This window comes from Mya arenaria, chromosome 15 (genome assembly GCF_026914265.1).
Source record: "Mya arenaria isolate MELC-2E11 chromosome 15, ASM2691426v1".
Lineage (NCBI taxonomy): Eukaryota > Metazoa > Mollusca > Bivalvia > Myida > Myidae > Mya > Mya arenaria.
Genome location: NC_069136.1, coordinates 56,866,365 through 56,884,148, shown reverse-complemented (window position 1 = coordinate 56,884,148; position 17,784 = coordinate 56,866,365).

The following is a 17,784-nucleotide window of genomic DNA, read 5'->3' as shown; positions in this document are numbered from 1 at the left end:
CCTGAATTTTCAGTCATCAGGAATACTGCTGATTAAAGCATGGTATTTCAAAAAATCGTGTGTACCAAGATCGTATAGTCTCGATAAGTCGTTAAAGTCATAAAAAGTTTTTTTTCTGTAGTCATACAAATGTTCGACATATTTTAGACCCCTATTATGCCATTCTTTGTAAAAAAATGTTTTATTATTAGGGAGTTTTATTTTGCTGTTGTTCCATATAATTTCTTTTGCTACGATCGCAGTATCCGTCTTATATGTAAACGATGCCCATGATTGTATGACTTCTGTGAGAAAAACAGATTTTAATTTAAGATTTTGAGTGCTTTTCGGATCCATACAACTTTTAAAAATTAGATCTTCTCCAAACTGTTTGGTCATTTGCATATATAATTTAACCCATATAGATTGTTTGTTTAAAACAATTCTTTTTACCCAGCTTGCTTTAATTGCTTTGACAAAAATAGATATATTGAGCATTTTTAAACCACCATTTTCATATTCTTGAATTATTTGATTTCTTGATATTTTATCGGGTTTTCCATTCCATAAGAATTTGTACATTTTGTTTTGTATCATTTTTAAACATGTCTCAGATGGTGTTTCCAAGACAGTTAGTGGGAACAGAAGTTTTGGGAACGCAAACGTTTTGATTACAGTGATTTTGCCAAGTAACGAAAGATTCCATTTTTTCCATTTTTCAAGACATGCCTCAAATTCTAAAATCTTATCAGTGAAGTTTACTTTTTCCATCTCAACTGTGCCGTTGGTAAATGTAATGCCTAGCGCAGATGTTTTGGTGATTTGCCAATTATATTTCTTACAAAACGGTATGTCAGCGTATTTAAGTGGACCTAATCGTAAAACTGCACATTTAGCTTTATTTAATGTTAACCCTGAAACTTTTCCAAAATCGTTTAGACTAATCATAAGCTCTTCGAAAGATTTTTGTGTTCCATCCATAAGGAAACTGGCATCATCAGCAAATAAGGTTTGTTTCAGTTCTGTATTATATACATTTATACCTTTAATATTTTTGTTTGTATTGATTTCAACAGCAAGCGCTTCTATACAGATAAGGAATAAGTACGGAGATAACGGGCATCCTTGGCGTACACCTTTTTTAATGTTGAAAAAGTCAGAAAGATAACCGTTGTTGGTAACACAAGCCATTGCATTTTTATAAAATAATCGAACCCATTTAATTATATTTTCACTGAAATTAAATTTTCTAAGACATTCAAACATAAATTTGTGATCTAAGCTGTCGAATGCTTTGTTAAAGTCTGAAAAAAATATGAGGCCATTTATATCATTTTCATTTACAAAATTAATAGCTTCTTGTAAAATACGAACATTTTCCCCAATATATCTTCCTTTTATAAATCCTGTTTGTTCAGTACCGATTATATTATTTAGCAGGGGTTTTATCCTATTAGCAATTGCTTTTGAAGCGATTTTATAGTCAATGTTTAATAAGGAAATAGGTCTCCAGTTACTGATGTTACTTGTGTCCTTGTCTTTTTTTGGAAGAAGTGTTATGACGCTTTGTTTTTGTAGCTGAGTAAGATTGTCGTTGTCTAATGAAAAATTGAGTGAGGCTTTTAGATAAGTTTTTATTTCATTCCAAAACATTTTGTAAAATTCTGCAGTCAAACCGTCAGACCCTGGGCTTTTATCAAGTTTCATATCTTTAAGAGCATTATAGCATTCAGTTTCTGATAAATGTTCGGGATGCATGTTTTCTTCAGTAATAGTGTTTGTAATGTTTGTCAGAAATCGTGAATTAATAGAGTCTTCTATATTTTCGTCCTGTCTGTATAAATATTCATAATACGACTTTACATACTCTAATATTTTACGTTTATCAGTTTCAATATTTTCATCAATATTTAATTGTGTGATTGTTTTATGCTGTGCACGTTTCTTTTCTAAATTAGCGAAATATTTTGTGTTCTTTTCAAAACCTTCTATCCATTCTGCTTTAGACCGTAGTAATATACCTTTTATTTTTTCTTCATTAATTTTATCGAGTTTTTCTTTTTCTTGATTAAGTTTATCCAGTATTTCGGCGTTGTTCGATTCCAGAAGTTCTTGTTCAATTTTAGTAATGTTTTTCAAAATTTCTTTTTCATGTTCTATTGTTGTTTTCTTTTTATTGCTTGAATACTTTATAGATTCATCACGGATGCGGCCTTTAATTATTTCCCATAGGGTATTTGGGTTTGATTCTCTATTTAATTCTACGACCTCTGTTATACATCGCTTGATTTGATTTTGAAAATTGTTATCTGCAAGGATTGAGTTATTAAATTTAAAATATCCTGGACCTCGGTTATTTTCAATTAAATTAATTTGTATGCTTACTAGTGAGTGGTCAGATTTAAAACCGGGTTTTATTTTGCATGCGATAACTTTATTTAAGAGTTCATTTGATGCCAAAAAGTAATCAAGTCTACAAAAAATTGTTGGTTTGCTATTAGAGTGCCATGTGTACCTCCGTTTGTCTTTATTTTTGACGCGCCATATATCACACATATCATAACTTTCTAGTATCATGTTAAGCTGTCTCCTGCAATTTTTATGCGTTGTTATGTTACCGTTAAGTTTATCTACTTTAGGGTCTAAAACAGTATTAAAATCACCACCTATTAAAAGAGTTTTATCCTTGTAGAGGTCAATATGTTCTTCTAAAGTTTGTATAAATTCTAAATCATCTGAATTCGGACCATAAACATTAATAACTATTATACTCATATCATTTATTTTGATATTTAGAAGCTGTAGTCGGCCTGGTATTATTTCTTTATATTCTTCAACTGTGTAATTGATGTTTGTATTTAAGAAAATTCCCACGCCCTTACTATTTGTACTGTCTCCACTAAGAAAGCACGGGCCTGCCCAAGGTTTCTTCCAGTCATCAACATTATTTACTGTATGTGAAAAATGTATTTCTTGTAGCAAGCATATTGAAAAGTTATTTGTTTTTAACCAGCTTAGAACTTCTTCGCGCTTAGATCGAGAACCTATGCCATTAACATTAAAAGTACATACATCTACAGGCATGGTTGTTATAACTGGTATTCATGTTCACAATTTTCTCTTTTATACGAAGTATACTTACGAATGAAACCCACTTAACAATACAAAATAAACTGTGCTGATTATAATATTTAAAAAGTGAAGACCAAAAAGTATTAATGCTACCTATATAGAAAGTCAAGTACAAAACACACTCCTTTAGACGTAGATTGCAAACGAATGAAAGCCACTTAGTACTACAAAAAATACTGTGATAACTAAAAATCATATTAAGTGAAAAACAAAAGCAAAAGCACAGAAAATGTACTTATGTAGATAGGAAGTGTGGTGAAATGAATTGTCATTATCATTCTTCTTGAATATGCACACCTTATATATGAATATTTTACATTTAGTGCATGTATTATTTATAAACGCTTAACGTATGCTAGCCAAAATTACAATGAACAACATGCATACAAACATAAAGAGAATTACACGTATTTAATTACTAGTTTGACATCTTAAGAGGGCAGTGTAGTACTAAAACATATATAGTACAAAGGAAAAAGAAAGAAAAATGTTTCACTTGTAACTACAAATATTTTTATATATTGAATGTTTTATCGCATCATAACAATGCATATAGTAATATATCTTTTTATCAAACATTATACATGTTTCAAAACATTGAGGCTTATTTAATAATTACTCCCCTAGGTACGCATATTTTGGTCGAAAAACATGAATGCATGCTCGAAAAACACCAAAACTGCATGTAGGGAGATATATTGTACTTTAACTTAAAAGTCTGGGTTAAGCCTTAAAATTGTTGTCCAGCATTGTAATTATTCTTAAATTTCAAGAATAAAATAATGAAATTTTATATGTTTGTGTCGGTCACTTATGATATTTTTAAATAATGTAAGGCTATCAAAAATACATGTCTTTAAACAATGTATATGAGTTTTAAAATGTATGTGTATTATAATACCAACTTCTAAATGTACATAAAAAAACACATTGTAACTATGTTTGTTTGAAAATAGTGTAATGTAAGGCTATCAAAAATACATGTTTTTAAACAATTTTTAGGAGTTATAAAAAGTATGTGTATTATAATACCAACTTCTAAATGTACATAAAAACAACATTATAACTATGTTTGTTTGACATAAGTGCATGCATTTTTCATTGACATTTAACACTTAATACATATTGTATTAAACAATTATTGGTAGTGCATATGTACTGTATATCAAAGGCAACGTATGCTGTATATTATAGTTTCTAGGTACAGTATGAAGTATAACACTACAGCATGAAAAACTAAGCACAATACACAGCCAAATAAATATAATATCTTAGACAAAACTTCTGAGACAGAAAAATAAATGTTTTCAAATGAGAGCTATTTTAACTATACCCCTCACTAGATTGAAGGTGTGTGTAAACATAATGTGTGTGCTATATATTAATGATATCAAATAAGTGTTTATGTAGAAAGATAAAAAAAAATACACCTATTTAAATGTGTATACAATGTAGTACAGGAAACTTAAGGTATTATTGGTTTAGCCTAAGTATCAATTCAATAAACCTTCACAGGTAGTCCGGATTATCAGTATATACTACCACACTGTTAAAGCTTTATACATGTAAATGATCAATAGGAGTATAGTATAGTGGACATTCAATACACTGCATAAAAAAGAAACTGCCCTGGAGTAAGTCTTTAACGTACAAAATGTTAGTGAGTGCTGTCTGTACTTCCGGTGCGGCTTGTTCGTGCGACGACTGGCCACGGCATGTCGAGCCAATACGCATAGTTGTCATATCTCACGACCTGAATTCGCCCAGTATCATTCCGGAAGAGAATCTTTCCCCCGATGGCCCATGCGTCCTGTACTATATTTGGCAGTTTCTTCTTAACACACATTAAGACTTGAAGATTTAATTGTGTTAAGTCTTCATTTATGAATACGCCACTGCAATAAGTGCACATATCAATAACCTCAATAGGCATGCATATAAAGTCAATCAGGGTTTGATACTTATCATCATATAAAACGTACGAAAACATAGCACCTGTACAAAGCGGTTACGTGTTCAAAGGAAGTACATTTGTAATCATTACATAACTGTACATTGTCTCTAAGATTTAAGCCCTCAATATCATAATTTGCATTGAAATCGCCTAAGAAGGACACCACACCCACTGGGAGTATACATTCCATATATCGTATAATTTGTCTATGAACTCATGATAGTGGGCATATGATTAATTTGAGCAAGGTAGGTAAATCTGTACAAAAACATGTCCTCTGTAAGTGTTATTTGCAACTGCGTCCCTGTGGTCATATCGTCGTCAAATTCAAGCGAAACAATGAATTGTCTAACCGTTCATGCCATATTATTGCAACCCCACCCTTTTGTCACATTTAATGATGTTATCATAACTGGTAAAAACAGAATCCATAAAATGCACATTGTGAGGAAAAGACAATGTTCTGAAATGCCACAAATATCAGCAACTTCTTGCAGTAAGGCGTCGGATAAATAAGATGAGCTAGAGAATAAACCAGTTACTTTCCATGTTACAATATTCAAGTGTATCGCGTTCAAGATACTAATATATGCTAGTTGAATTATTAATAACAGGGCCAAAACAAACATATTTTTTTGTATGTCGTACCATTTTACTTCTGACTACATACTTTGTTCTGATTTTAAAACATATAATATTGGTGTCTGTGTGACTGAAACGAACTGTGAGGACCACACCACGCATCTTCTGCATTCACCCGACTGTCACCGCTCCACTTCCGGACGCCCCCTGGTGATGGCACCCCGAGGACAGATACCTCTGGCGTTTCGTATCGTTCCGCAAAGTTGGTGGTTGACGTCGATGCCTGAGGTCCGAGCCTTAAAGCCATGGTTTACGTGTTAAAAAACAGGCAAAAAGTTAATATCTAATACTAGGTCGGCATTTGCGTCACCTTGAACGTTTAACCGGATGATCACATTTCTTCTTGGATTCTTGCATGGGGAAATGTTTATATTGGTTTGAACATATCTTGACACTTCATCAATTGAAACGCCCTTTTTGAATCCACCAATAACGAAACGCTTTGTATATCGGCGTATTATTTCTCTAAAACCGTCGTTATCACCTTGAGTGTCCCCGGCCCGTCCAGTTATTAATACAGATATATTTTTATGTCAATTGTTGAATTATCAATGACATTAGTAACACTTATGCTTTCGGTGAAGTGTGTGGCACTGCCCGACTGTACATCCGGGTATTCGCGACCAGTCCCCTGGTGCTGTTCTTTCGAGGTAATTCGGTCAATGATCGTGCAAGTTTCATTTTCCGTAACTTCCGCTACGGGCGCGACTACCTAGCTGTACCGTTTTGGTCCAAAACTGACCTGTAGCTGCTTAGACCCTAGTGAGGACGGCACCTCAGGGTCGTGTTGCTGCTCATTGGGTGTTGAATATCATTTTTCATTCAGTTTGTCCACAACCAGTACACCTTTTCCGATATAGTTCTCAATACTGATGACGTGCATCGCTCGAATTTGCGCTTATTCTTTCAGAGGAGTTTATTTCCGTTCGAATTCAGGGACATGTTTCTTAACATCATGTACACTAGCATGTAGTACAATCTGCTATAATTAAACAAGTCCGTTTTCATATCATTGACAGATTTCATAACACAATTAGTTTGCTCCTTACGAATCATTTCCGACGCGGCAAGAGTCTGCTTTACATTTAAAACATCAGTTTGTAATGACAATACAGTGTCTCTGAGAAACTTCATTTAAGTGACATTAAACTCACAACTGCATTGGGAATGTTGATGTGTTTTTGCGGCTGGAGTACAAGGGTAGATCTACTTTTTCTAGCATTGCTAATCATGTCTTTAAGCACTAAATACTCTTCCTCCTCTAACACCAAAATGAGAACATGTATATCATTAACTAGCTTAACTGCTACCCGCTCACCCCTACGAGAGGGGATTTTACGTTTAAGTTCAGAAGTTTCCTGAAACGGAAAATCATCGCAAGGTTTCACACCATCAAATAACTGTTGTCGTGTTGCTTCTAAGTCTGATTCACTTGAAGCAAAGTCCCTGACAACTTGTGATACAAACATCCCTTGTGGAAGTTCTCTGAACAATGTTATAAATCGGTTGTGCTAATCGAGTGTTCATAAAATACGAAACATGCATTTATGATGAAGCCTTCTGTGACTTTAAAGTGTTATAATGCATATCAAACATATTTAAAAAGGTAGTGACAGGCAATTTACCTGAACAGGCGCAAATGCAGAAATTATTTCAATTATTTTCCTATGCCTTTAAAGTTTCTTGTAACGTCAAATTCAGGTATTTCAAAATTGAAGTTCTAACGCTCACGAAATGGTAGTATATATATATAATATATAATCTCCAAACATATATACGTTATTAAACTTTGTCGATAACAGTTTTATGTCGTTATTGATTTCCAAAAAAGGATCATCTGATGCAAAAGTTAAATTTCAGGTGGTATGTACACAACGCCAAAAACAGTATCTTTTGTTTGGGGAATCAAGTTTGAAAATGAAAACCAAAGCGTTTAATTAGAATCCGTTTCAACTAGATTAACATATTTCGAGATTTTTTTTTAACTAATAATGCTAAACCCCCAGACTTTCTTTTCATAAACTCTTTTCTATGTTTAAACAAAATCGAAAACCATTTATATCAACAGTATCTCAAGAATCAGTTTTAGTTTCCTGTAAACCAATTATATCAAAATCACTTATATATTCTATAAATTCTGGGTTTATAAGTTTAGATTTTAGTCCGCATACATTCAAAGAAAAAAATCTAAGCTTATGAAAACATGTTTTATTGTCATTGATTTGACCTTGATCACTAACGGGATATTCTCCCGGCCTGTCCTAATGAATGTTACTGTTAATCTCCTCGTACGTTTCGCTGCTATTCACACTTCTCGTTTGAGGTTCGGGCGAGGTCACGGTCGTTACATCGTTACATTGTCACAGACGCGTTTAACTCCTGTCTCCTCAAGGGAAGATGTTTTATGTTTGTTTTGCTGGCTATGACTACGTTCACGAAAAGGTTCTTATCTGTTCGGAATTTCAAAGTTCAAAGGACCCGTAGATCTTTCGTACGAGGTTTTTTGTCGAGATCGCCCGCGGTCATATTGTGCGGCAGGTCTGGCAAAAACGTCGCTTTGTTGTGGGAGATTCTCGTACAGATGCAAATTGTTTTTATTAACATCATACAATTGGTCATCAACATAGAGGCGGTCTGCTACAATTTAATTTTTGTCACCTTTTCGTTTAAGTATTCGCATCACGGGAAAGAGTTTCCTCCTCTTCTGATCGACATCATATGGAAAATGTTTATTCACATACTGATTGCATTCTTTTCATATTATATTTGACACCTGCTTCTCGAATGAGATCACTATCGTTGGAACTTTGAAAAGTTGCCAGTATCGGGCGTTTAGGATATTTCGGGCCTCCAATTCGATGTACCTTTTCTAAAGTTATGTTTGATAAATCTAACTTGTTTACATTTACCTCTGTCTCATTTTGTAGTTTGTTTGTGATAAAATTTCTTAGTGTAGTTTCACAGTTTTGCTTGCCTGGAGCTTCATCTGGATTATTTTCGGGATCTTTTGCGATGCCTGTGAATACAAGGTTGTTTTGGAGGGATTTACACCGAAGGTCAGTTAAATGGTTTTGCATAGTTCCTGCTGAGATTGATAGGTCATTCAGATTTGTCGACAGATTTTGATTTTCTCATTGCAAGGTTTCAATTTCAGGTTTTTGATCATTTTTGATACATTTGTTTTCATGTTTGACAGTTTAGAACAGCTGTTTTCAATCACTGAGAGTCTATCGTTCATTTTGCTGACAAGATCAATACGCATTTGGGTATTTTGGTCTGCTGCTGATGGCATACTGTATGGCATCATCAAGAGGTGACCCGGTGGCGGTGTTGTAGGGGCAGGGTACCAGGGAAAGTTGAAGCCATAGGGTTGATAATCAGCATTTTGGTCAAATATATTGTTGTAATCGTACGTTCCTTTTAAGTGTCTATATTTTACAAATAAAATGATTGTTTACAAACCAAATTTTGAGCGGCCATAACACCTGAGCCTCGTTTCCGTCGGCTTCCGAATCAAGCGATTTTTAATACTTCACAAACGAATTTATAACGAAAGTTGTAATATTAAAGAGTAAATAAGGCGATTCTATATTACTCCAAAAAGTTAATTTTGGTTGCAATATGGATCGATTGTTTTTTTGCATACACATGTAAACTGTTTAAACAAAAAAAATGTATTATAAAAAACCATTGACGTTTTCTGCACCTTTTTATCTCCGTGCCGGAGCCAAAAGAAACTGAAGCTGGTACTCAAATTCCCAAACCTGTCCAAAAGACCCGAACGCGGTCAGGCCCCCGATTTCAAATTATTGGAGATGCATGCTACACTAAGTCATAATCGTCTTGTATATGTATTCCGCAGAGGAGAGCAGTGAACCACAGAAACAATCCCCCATCATCAAAAACAAGACAGATCGAGTAATAGATTGATACAAGCTGATTGAACGTGGATTCCATTGGAATAAAGCCTGATTTGAAGGGAGTTGAACTCATTATGGTGTAGTATGTTGAAAAATATATTTATACAAAATTCATTCTCAAATCTTACTTAGAACATTCAATAAGGATATTGAACAATAATTACCGACATTTTAGGCATCTGACTTCTTATTAACTGCACAGACATGATTAACTTTTAATCGTGATCAAAAAATTAATGAGTAATTAAAGAAATCTCAAAGAGGCTGTAATATTGTCGGTGCCATTTCCCATAACCAATAGCCATTCACACAATCGAGCTCGGCTGCTTTACCGGTTTTTAATGATGTTTAAGAAGTGGAACCAATAGAATTCGTAGATGTCTATTCGGTACTGTCGTGATTGTCTGAGATTGGAATAAGTAATTTAAAATGTTTGACTTATCAGTATTTCATACATAAAAGTGACATAAGGGATGAGAGGTGGGAGGTCTTTAGATGTTGTCGTATTACTAGCACTATTCCTCACAGTTTTCCAAATGTGTGATGAAGAGAGAGTACTTTTCAAAAGTGTTGATGCCAAGAGTGACATCAATGAGAATCTGATTGTTTTTAGCCACTGGTGGTCATTGTTTATCTTCTGTATACACTTTTTCTCTGACGTAGTAATTTGCTTATTCATTACGAAACCACGGATGGTTTTTTGTATTCATCCTTACAATTTTTTAAGGTATTCATATTTAACTGAAAGCCATAAGTTGATCAATTAAGTTGTTGGCATAAATATTGATCTCGGCATAAAAACTTGAATTCCAATCAAAAGATGAAACTAACAAACTTGACATCGTGTTTTGGAATTCTCTGTTATAAGCGTAGAAACGGTGCTAAAATATATGATTATATGGGATTTAATTAAAAATGTCTGCCAAATATACGGAACACATTAAATCAAGGGATTCCAATGAAGTTATAACGCTAGTGTGTTTAAGAAATGGACTAGGCGCTGAGATATCTGAGTACTGCCCCACTAATGGGTAGTCGTTTGGCAATCATTGCTCCGGGAATCACCCGATCATGGGGATTTACCAGAACCATTGCTTTTCTATATTTATATTTCATCTTTTTCGGTAGATTAAAACAACTGTACTTATTGTGATACACACTTTTTTGGAGTATGAGCGCATCTTTAATTCGGTTGCATTGCTTCTTTCAGCTTAACATTAACGACGCTTAATGATTTGCAATTTTAAAGACGATGTTTTTTGTTTTGTTTCAATTTCGACAGGCATTTGACACAATGCTATAGTTGGTATAATATAACGTCTTTATTGACAATTTTGACATACACATCGATTTTCACATTGATTATTGTGAATTTGACCGCTTATTCGTTCGCCTATTTTTAAATTCGACTGTTAAAGTATCCCGAGATGATTTACAGAAGGTGCATTTGAAATAAGAGCGTCGCCATAGACTACACTTATCTGGAGGGTTTGGAAAATGATATGGTTGACGATTTTGTTACGTTAACTTCAATATTCTATCGACGACAGTATCTATATACGACGTCACCTTGACTCTGCAGACTGCTTGGGGGAAATGTCTTCTCTGAATGTAGGGTTGTTACATTTAAAAGACATCACATTTACATGCACCATATTTGCTTTTTTCTAGAGTATAGAGTTGCTCGTCGACGTAGACTAGATACAAAAACGTTGACATGACCCCACCCTGACGGACTCCGCGCACGATTTCGAAAGCGTTAGATTTCTTGCCGCTATATCTGAGGACGCAACGCAGGTTGTTATTTGACGATCGAAGCAGGCGAAGGGGCTTACCCCTGCCGCACGGTATCAAAGGCGGCGCGCTGGTCCAGACACGCCACGTAGACGTTGCTGCCAATATTTATGCGAAAAGCTACAGAAACAAGCTCAGTAGCAAAAAGTTTAAACATAAACCCGGTTTAATGGCACTGGGTAAACGCCAAAGACATAGAACATAAAATCAAAAACAATTAACATGAAAGAACAGCACAAAACTCCACAAACAGCACTATATATAAAAACCTTTGTATGTTTATCAAAGATTGTTAGGTACCGAAAGTTTGATATTGTACAGAACCTTCTCTTGAAAGTTAAAGGACGTTGTTATGCAACTTAAGTTTTTCTGGAATCCGTGTTGTAGTTGGCAAGGGAAGTAAATGTTTATTAGTTTTGTGAATGTGTTTAGCCAATTGAGGATATCACTTTCAAATATTTTAGAGAAACAGGGTTTCAAAGAAATTGGCCGATAACTAGCGGAATCTGATTTATCCTTACCCTTTCCCTTGTAGACGGGAATGACAACACTCGTTGCCACGATAACGGGACGCGCTCTTTCGCGATAATGCTATTGAAGATTAAGGTCAATCCCGAAGTGAACTCAGCGCCTGCGTTAATTACGTGTTCATTTAATACGTTGTCTAAACCTGGGCTTTTTCTTCGTGCAAGGCCTTTTATGACATTATTCATCTCTGTGAATGTAATTATTTTAGTAATAATGTTCGTGGCATACTTATCTTCTTGCAAATAGTGATTTAATTCGTATTGTTGCCTTGTATCTAGTTTATTAGCCGATGGTATCGTACGAAATACTTTCTAGAAATGGTGATTGAATCCCTCGACGACCTCTTCGTGTTTGTAAGATTTACAACGGAAATACAATTACCCTTTTCGAGGTTTTTGCCACTTCTTGCTCGCAATAATTCCCACATGTTCTATGATCCAATTCAGCAGCTTTATTAAGGTCATCAAACACTTTCCTATCGTACATATCACGATGTTGTAGCTGTGTGCCCCGGAATTCTGCAAATTGATGTCGCGGGGTTCAGTTTGATCATACCATTCTTTCTTTGCACACCGGGCATGCGCATAGAAATGCTTTACCTCCGCAGACGAATATGGTTTCACGTGCTCGTTAAAGGTGTCTACGGGAAGGTGTGCCGAGGCTGAATGTGGCGCACTGACGAGTCTCTCGTTTAACTCGCCCGGATCGCACGTTACGGTACTGTTACAGAGTATGTCAATAAGGGTATGGGCTATAAATTATTTGTAATTTACCAAAGGAGCGTCTGTGCTCTTCGCTCATGATATACACTGTCTTTTACTGATCTTATCTGATTTATTTATTGACGCTTGCATTTCAAAAGAAATTCATATAACCAGATGGTCTGACGTTAAGATTTGATTACAGTAACACTGCGATCGCTCGAGGACGCCGGGGTCCGGACTGAAACCTTCATGGAACCGATGATTCAATTTTCCAGTCTGTTATGAAATATCTTTCAGTGTTTTTTAAATTAAATCGACTGTGTTGCGTTGTGGAAATCGCTTATATGTTCAAAGGCTGTCGTATACAAAAAAAACAAAAAACAATTATGAATGAATAAAAAGTTATGTTTATTTTTACAAAAAGCACTTCTTCTAAACAAGCAAAATTGTGATATGACAGTGCATATTATGGCATTAATCAGATTTATGTTTCGCAAAATCAAGGTTGATGATTGGCGCATCTTGTCTGTCTCGCGAATTGTTTAAACTCATAAGTATCTTCTCAAATGCCCTGATCAACTATCATCGGTCATGCGTAAACAGTTATAAACGGTTGTTCACACCGTATAAAATTTCCTTTTAACTGTCATTGCAATTTTTACAACTTGCAAAAATACCTAGCAATTGTTTGCTTATTTTGGAACACGCGTTCGAGATAAAGTGTGAAATTATGAACTCGAGGGAGCAATAAGGTTTTGTGCATGATTTGTGTATTTGGGACCGGTTATAGTGCTCGACTCCTCGACTTATTTTGGTTTCGACTGCAGCGTCAGTATATTCTAAATGAAATTAGAAGGACAATGTTTGGGACCAAGCTCCGACCTCGAGGGACTGCCGGATCTCGAACAACCGCCTGTTCGAAAAACCGCAGTTTTACTGTATGCGATAGAGTTTTGTATAAGCACACGTCGTTGATCGTTGACTTCTCAATAAATACATGGTCGAGTACGATTAGGAATAAACGTAAAGTCAGCGTTTGATTCATCCAAACACTGAGCAGATTTCAGATTATTGTGATGCACAAATCTTTTTAGCAGTACAGATTTAGGTGACATGACACCTATTTGCCAGCTCCAATCACCTGCTAGAATAACGGTGCCTATTCTAGAATAGAATGCATACAGGGCGTTTACAATGTTTAAAGTTTCTTTGTACGATCAATATCGTTACAAGCAGGCATATAAATACAAATTATAAATAAAGGCAGGTGAATACTTATCTTAAGTTCAATTCCGAGAATTCGGCTGCTGTTAATATTATCTAGTTTTGTTACATACTTGCATATGTGCTTATAATCGCGTTACCAGCTTTTCCGCAAGGTGACATACTTAAGGGATCTAGTGAATCGTCCATATTCACGTATGAAATATTATTAGTTGTAATAGAATCAAAGAAGTTTAGAGATCTGTGAAGCAATTTGTGTTCGCTAATAAGTGCTATGTCCACCTTATACGTATATAAAATAGTGTTTAACGCGAAAGCAGATGACATAATGCCTCTACAGTTCCAACATGCAATGTTTAAAATCATAATTGTTACTAGTATTGTGTTAACACTGATCATGGTAATTGTAAGTTAATATATGAACTAGATGCGGTCAGGTAATGAACACTATCGAACTAATACTCGTCCCTGGCTGAGTCCAATTCGTCCTTTTCGTCCCGGTTGTAACCACGGTCGTATCAATCGTCATTGAAGGAGCCTCCTTGAGACTGATCATGGTTGTTGCCGTGGTGACGTTGACAATCGTTGTCATCCCTGGTGTTACCATAGTGCCGGACGTCCCACTTGCGCCACACCCACATCCGCTCCTGCTCAAACTCTGCCTTGCCGATTCATTTGCGAAAGACTACTGCTTCCTGCCAATAGTTCTCGCTTTCGACAACGGAAATGTCCTCGGAATAAATGTTTATTCTGGCAATAACATCGTCACCTTAAAGGTATAGGGTTAGCTGATGAAAATTTGTTTGAACCCTTTGTTGATTTCATTAAAATAGTAAAACTCATAGAAATATTGAATAACAATTATTATTACTCTTACAAATAATACTAATATTATTATTATTATAATTATTATTATTATTCCACATTCAAATAGCACTCTTTTCATATGGCACATGCGTTCAAAAGTGCTTAACAAGTAAAACGTCTATACATTTTTAAACATACAGGCATATAGCTTAAAAACACCATCAAGTGTAATACATACGTTAAACATAAAACTATCATAGGAAATTTAAAAAAAAAAATATTCATATTGCACATAAGATCCAACATATTTAAACACACAAACCAAGTAAAATCTTCATAAGAAAATAAAACAAGGGCAAGCTTGGGCATGGATATGTCAGATAATTGAAATCATCAGTTATCTTATATTTTCAAAAGGAAATGAGTTTTCAGAGGTGTTTTAAAAGAGTCAAAACGTGTTTGAGTTCCGTATTCCCAGTGAAAGCGCATTCAACACCTTTGGAGTAGCATTTGCATAGCAACGATCAACATTTGTAAAAGTACGGGATCTTGGTATCAAAAGAGTTAAAGTGACACTTTGGGATCTAAAAACACGCTGTGGTCTTTGTATCTTTAACATATTTTTGATGTAGCAAGTCGATTGATCATTAAGGGCATAATAGGTAAGTGTCAATATTTTAAATTCAAACCGGTTATGCACAGGAAGCCAGTGAAGTTCGTTTAGCACTGATGTGATGTGGTTGAATCGAAGAGTCACGATATTGATACGAGCTGTAGGTTTTCGTTGCATTACTGGTCAGATATTGTCTGATGTGGTCTACTTGTCGTAATTGAACATGGCAAGATCGATCTAAAAAATAGCATTCACGTGTTGTTTCATGTCAATTTTGGAATCCAGAAAAAACCCTAGTTTTTTACGCAAGATGTTGGATTTATCTCGGAATCTTTTTAGTCAGGTCCAGGATACAATCTGCACTGCGCTTTGAGCTAAACAGTGTAAGTTCGTTCTGTTTTGTTTGCATTCAATTTTAGCATATTGTGGTGCATCCAGGACAAAATATCATTGAGACAGGGATCTACTTGACGCACAGCTTCAACTTGTGTAACAAGACTGTTATATCTTCAAAAAGGCGATTTATTTTTTTATTTAGTTATGAGATAAATAAGGGTTTCAGATTACTTCTTTCAAGGTGATGATTACAAGAAGGTGATCATAAGGATAAAACTGAGTGAAATGAGACGGTCGTTGGTATTTCATAACGGTTTAATTAGTGACCTATTGTGATAGCTCACCACAATGTATTAACATTAGTTATCTTGTATAATCAAATATATGTATGATAACGATAACAACACTCTCGTTTCTTGGACTTTCAACACATCATTTAACGACTTATAACTATGTTGAAGGATAATATCTACCATTTAGGGAAGCTTATATGGTTTGAGTTTACACTAAACGGTCAGGCTTTGGTCTTAAAATACCATGAATTCACTTCTGATCAGGCGATGGCTGGCTTATGGTGAACTTTGTTTAATCAACAATAAATCTATGTCTTGTGATCTTACACATAAAATAATCAGAAGTTTGATCACTTATAAAGATAGAAGGGGTTATTATAAGTCCATCGTCGGATAAGGAGAAAACAATGAATACAGAATAAACCATAGAATACGTAAAATGTTCATTCTTTGAAATATTTAAAGGACTACTAAGACAGTATTGCGCATCTCTTAGTTTTTATTTTTATGTATGTTTTTTATGGAAACGTCCAATTTGGCTATAAAAAAGACTAGCGAACACCGTTTGGTCACGTTCTGGTGAAATTTGACATGTTAATCGAAAACTAGTTGTCCAATCACAAACTCGTCTTTTCCAGGCAAATGGCAGGGTCACTAGTCAAAGAAAGTAGTCCTTATTTTAAACACACATACATGAATGTTGTATAATTGTTAGTTACTGTTTTAATACCGTTTTTAATATTAAATTTGATCAGAAATGAGCAGAAAGTTTCAAGTGTCAGGTTTATTGGTGTAAAGGCCCATACTTGATACATTTATTATATATTATTTAAAGTTGGTAGGCATATGAGTAGCAGGCTCAAGGGATAGTTGAAAAGTCACAATACAAGTCGAAAATCACGTAACACACTGTTTGTACATCATACGAGCATACGAATGCGAGATTACGACACATGGCTTGCGATTAAGTCATATTTTATCGTATTGGATGCACTCGCTCAGTTTGCTAAAACGATGGTTTAGACAAGATTCAAAAAAGGAGGACATAAATGGTATGTATACAAACTTCATTTATTTCATTATATGTGCTAATTCAGAGTTGTAAACCGTCTGTAAATATGATATATATAATAAGCAATATTATTTTGCTTTTCGTTTTCTATTATTCTTAAAATTGTTCTTAAAAGTGCGTGCAATTTCTGATAGTAGATTCTAAAAGTGCATGCTATTTCGGATAGTTGTTTCTACGAGTGGGTGCCATTCTTGATAGTTATTTCTTAAAGTGTGCGCCATTTCTGATAGTTGTTCCTAAAAGTGTGCGCTATGTCTGATATTTGTTTTTAAAAGTGCTTGCTATTTCTGATAGTTGATTCTTAAAGTGCGCGCTTTGTTTAATAGTTGTTTCTAAACGTGTGCTATTTCTAATAGTTGTTTCTAAAAGTGCGCTATTTCTGATATTTTTTCTTAAAGTGTGCGTTATTTCTGAAAGTTGTTCATAATCATGCACCATTTATGTTACTTGTTTCTAAAAGTGTACACTATTTCTGATAGTTGTTTATAAACATGCGCTATTTCTGATAGCTGTTTCTAAAAGTCCGCGTTGTGCAGGAACTTCAAAATGTGTTTAGCTAAAATACTATGAAAATGGTTTTCGGCAAAAACGTTAAAGGCATTTTAAAAAGTGTAACATCTTAAAATATTTATTGAAAGTTTTGAATTGAAAATTTTCCTTTTACAACGATGTTTATCGCTTATTAGATATATATATATTGAATGGCATTATTTATTTGTGACATAAATTAAGAAATATACCAACTCTACGGGAAAACAGTGTGAAAGACCTAAGCAAAACACAAGC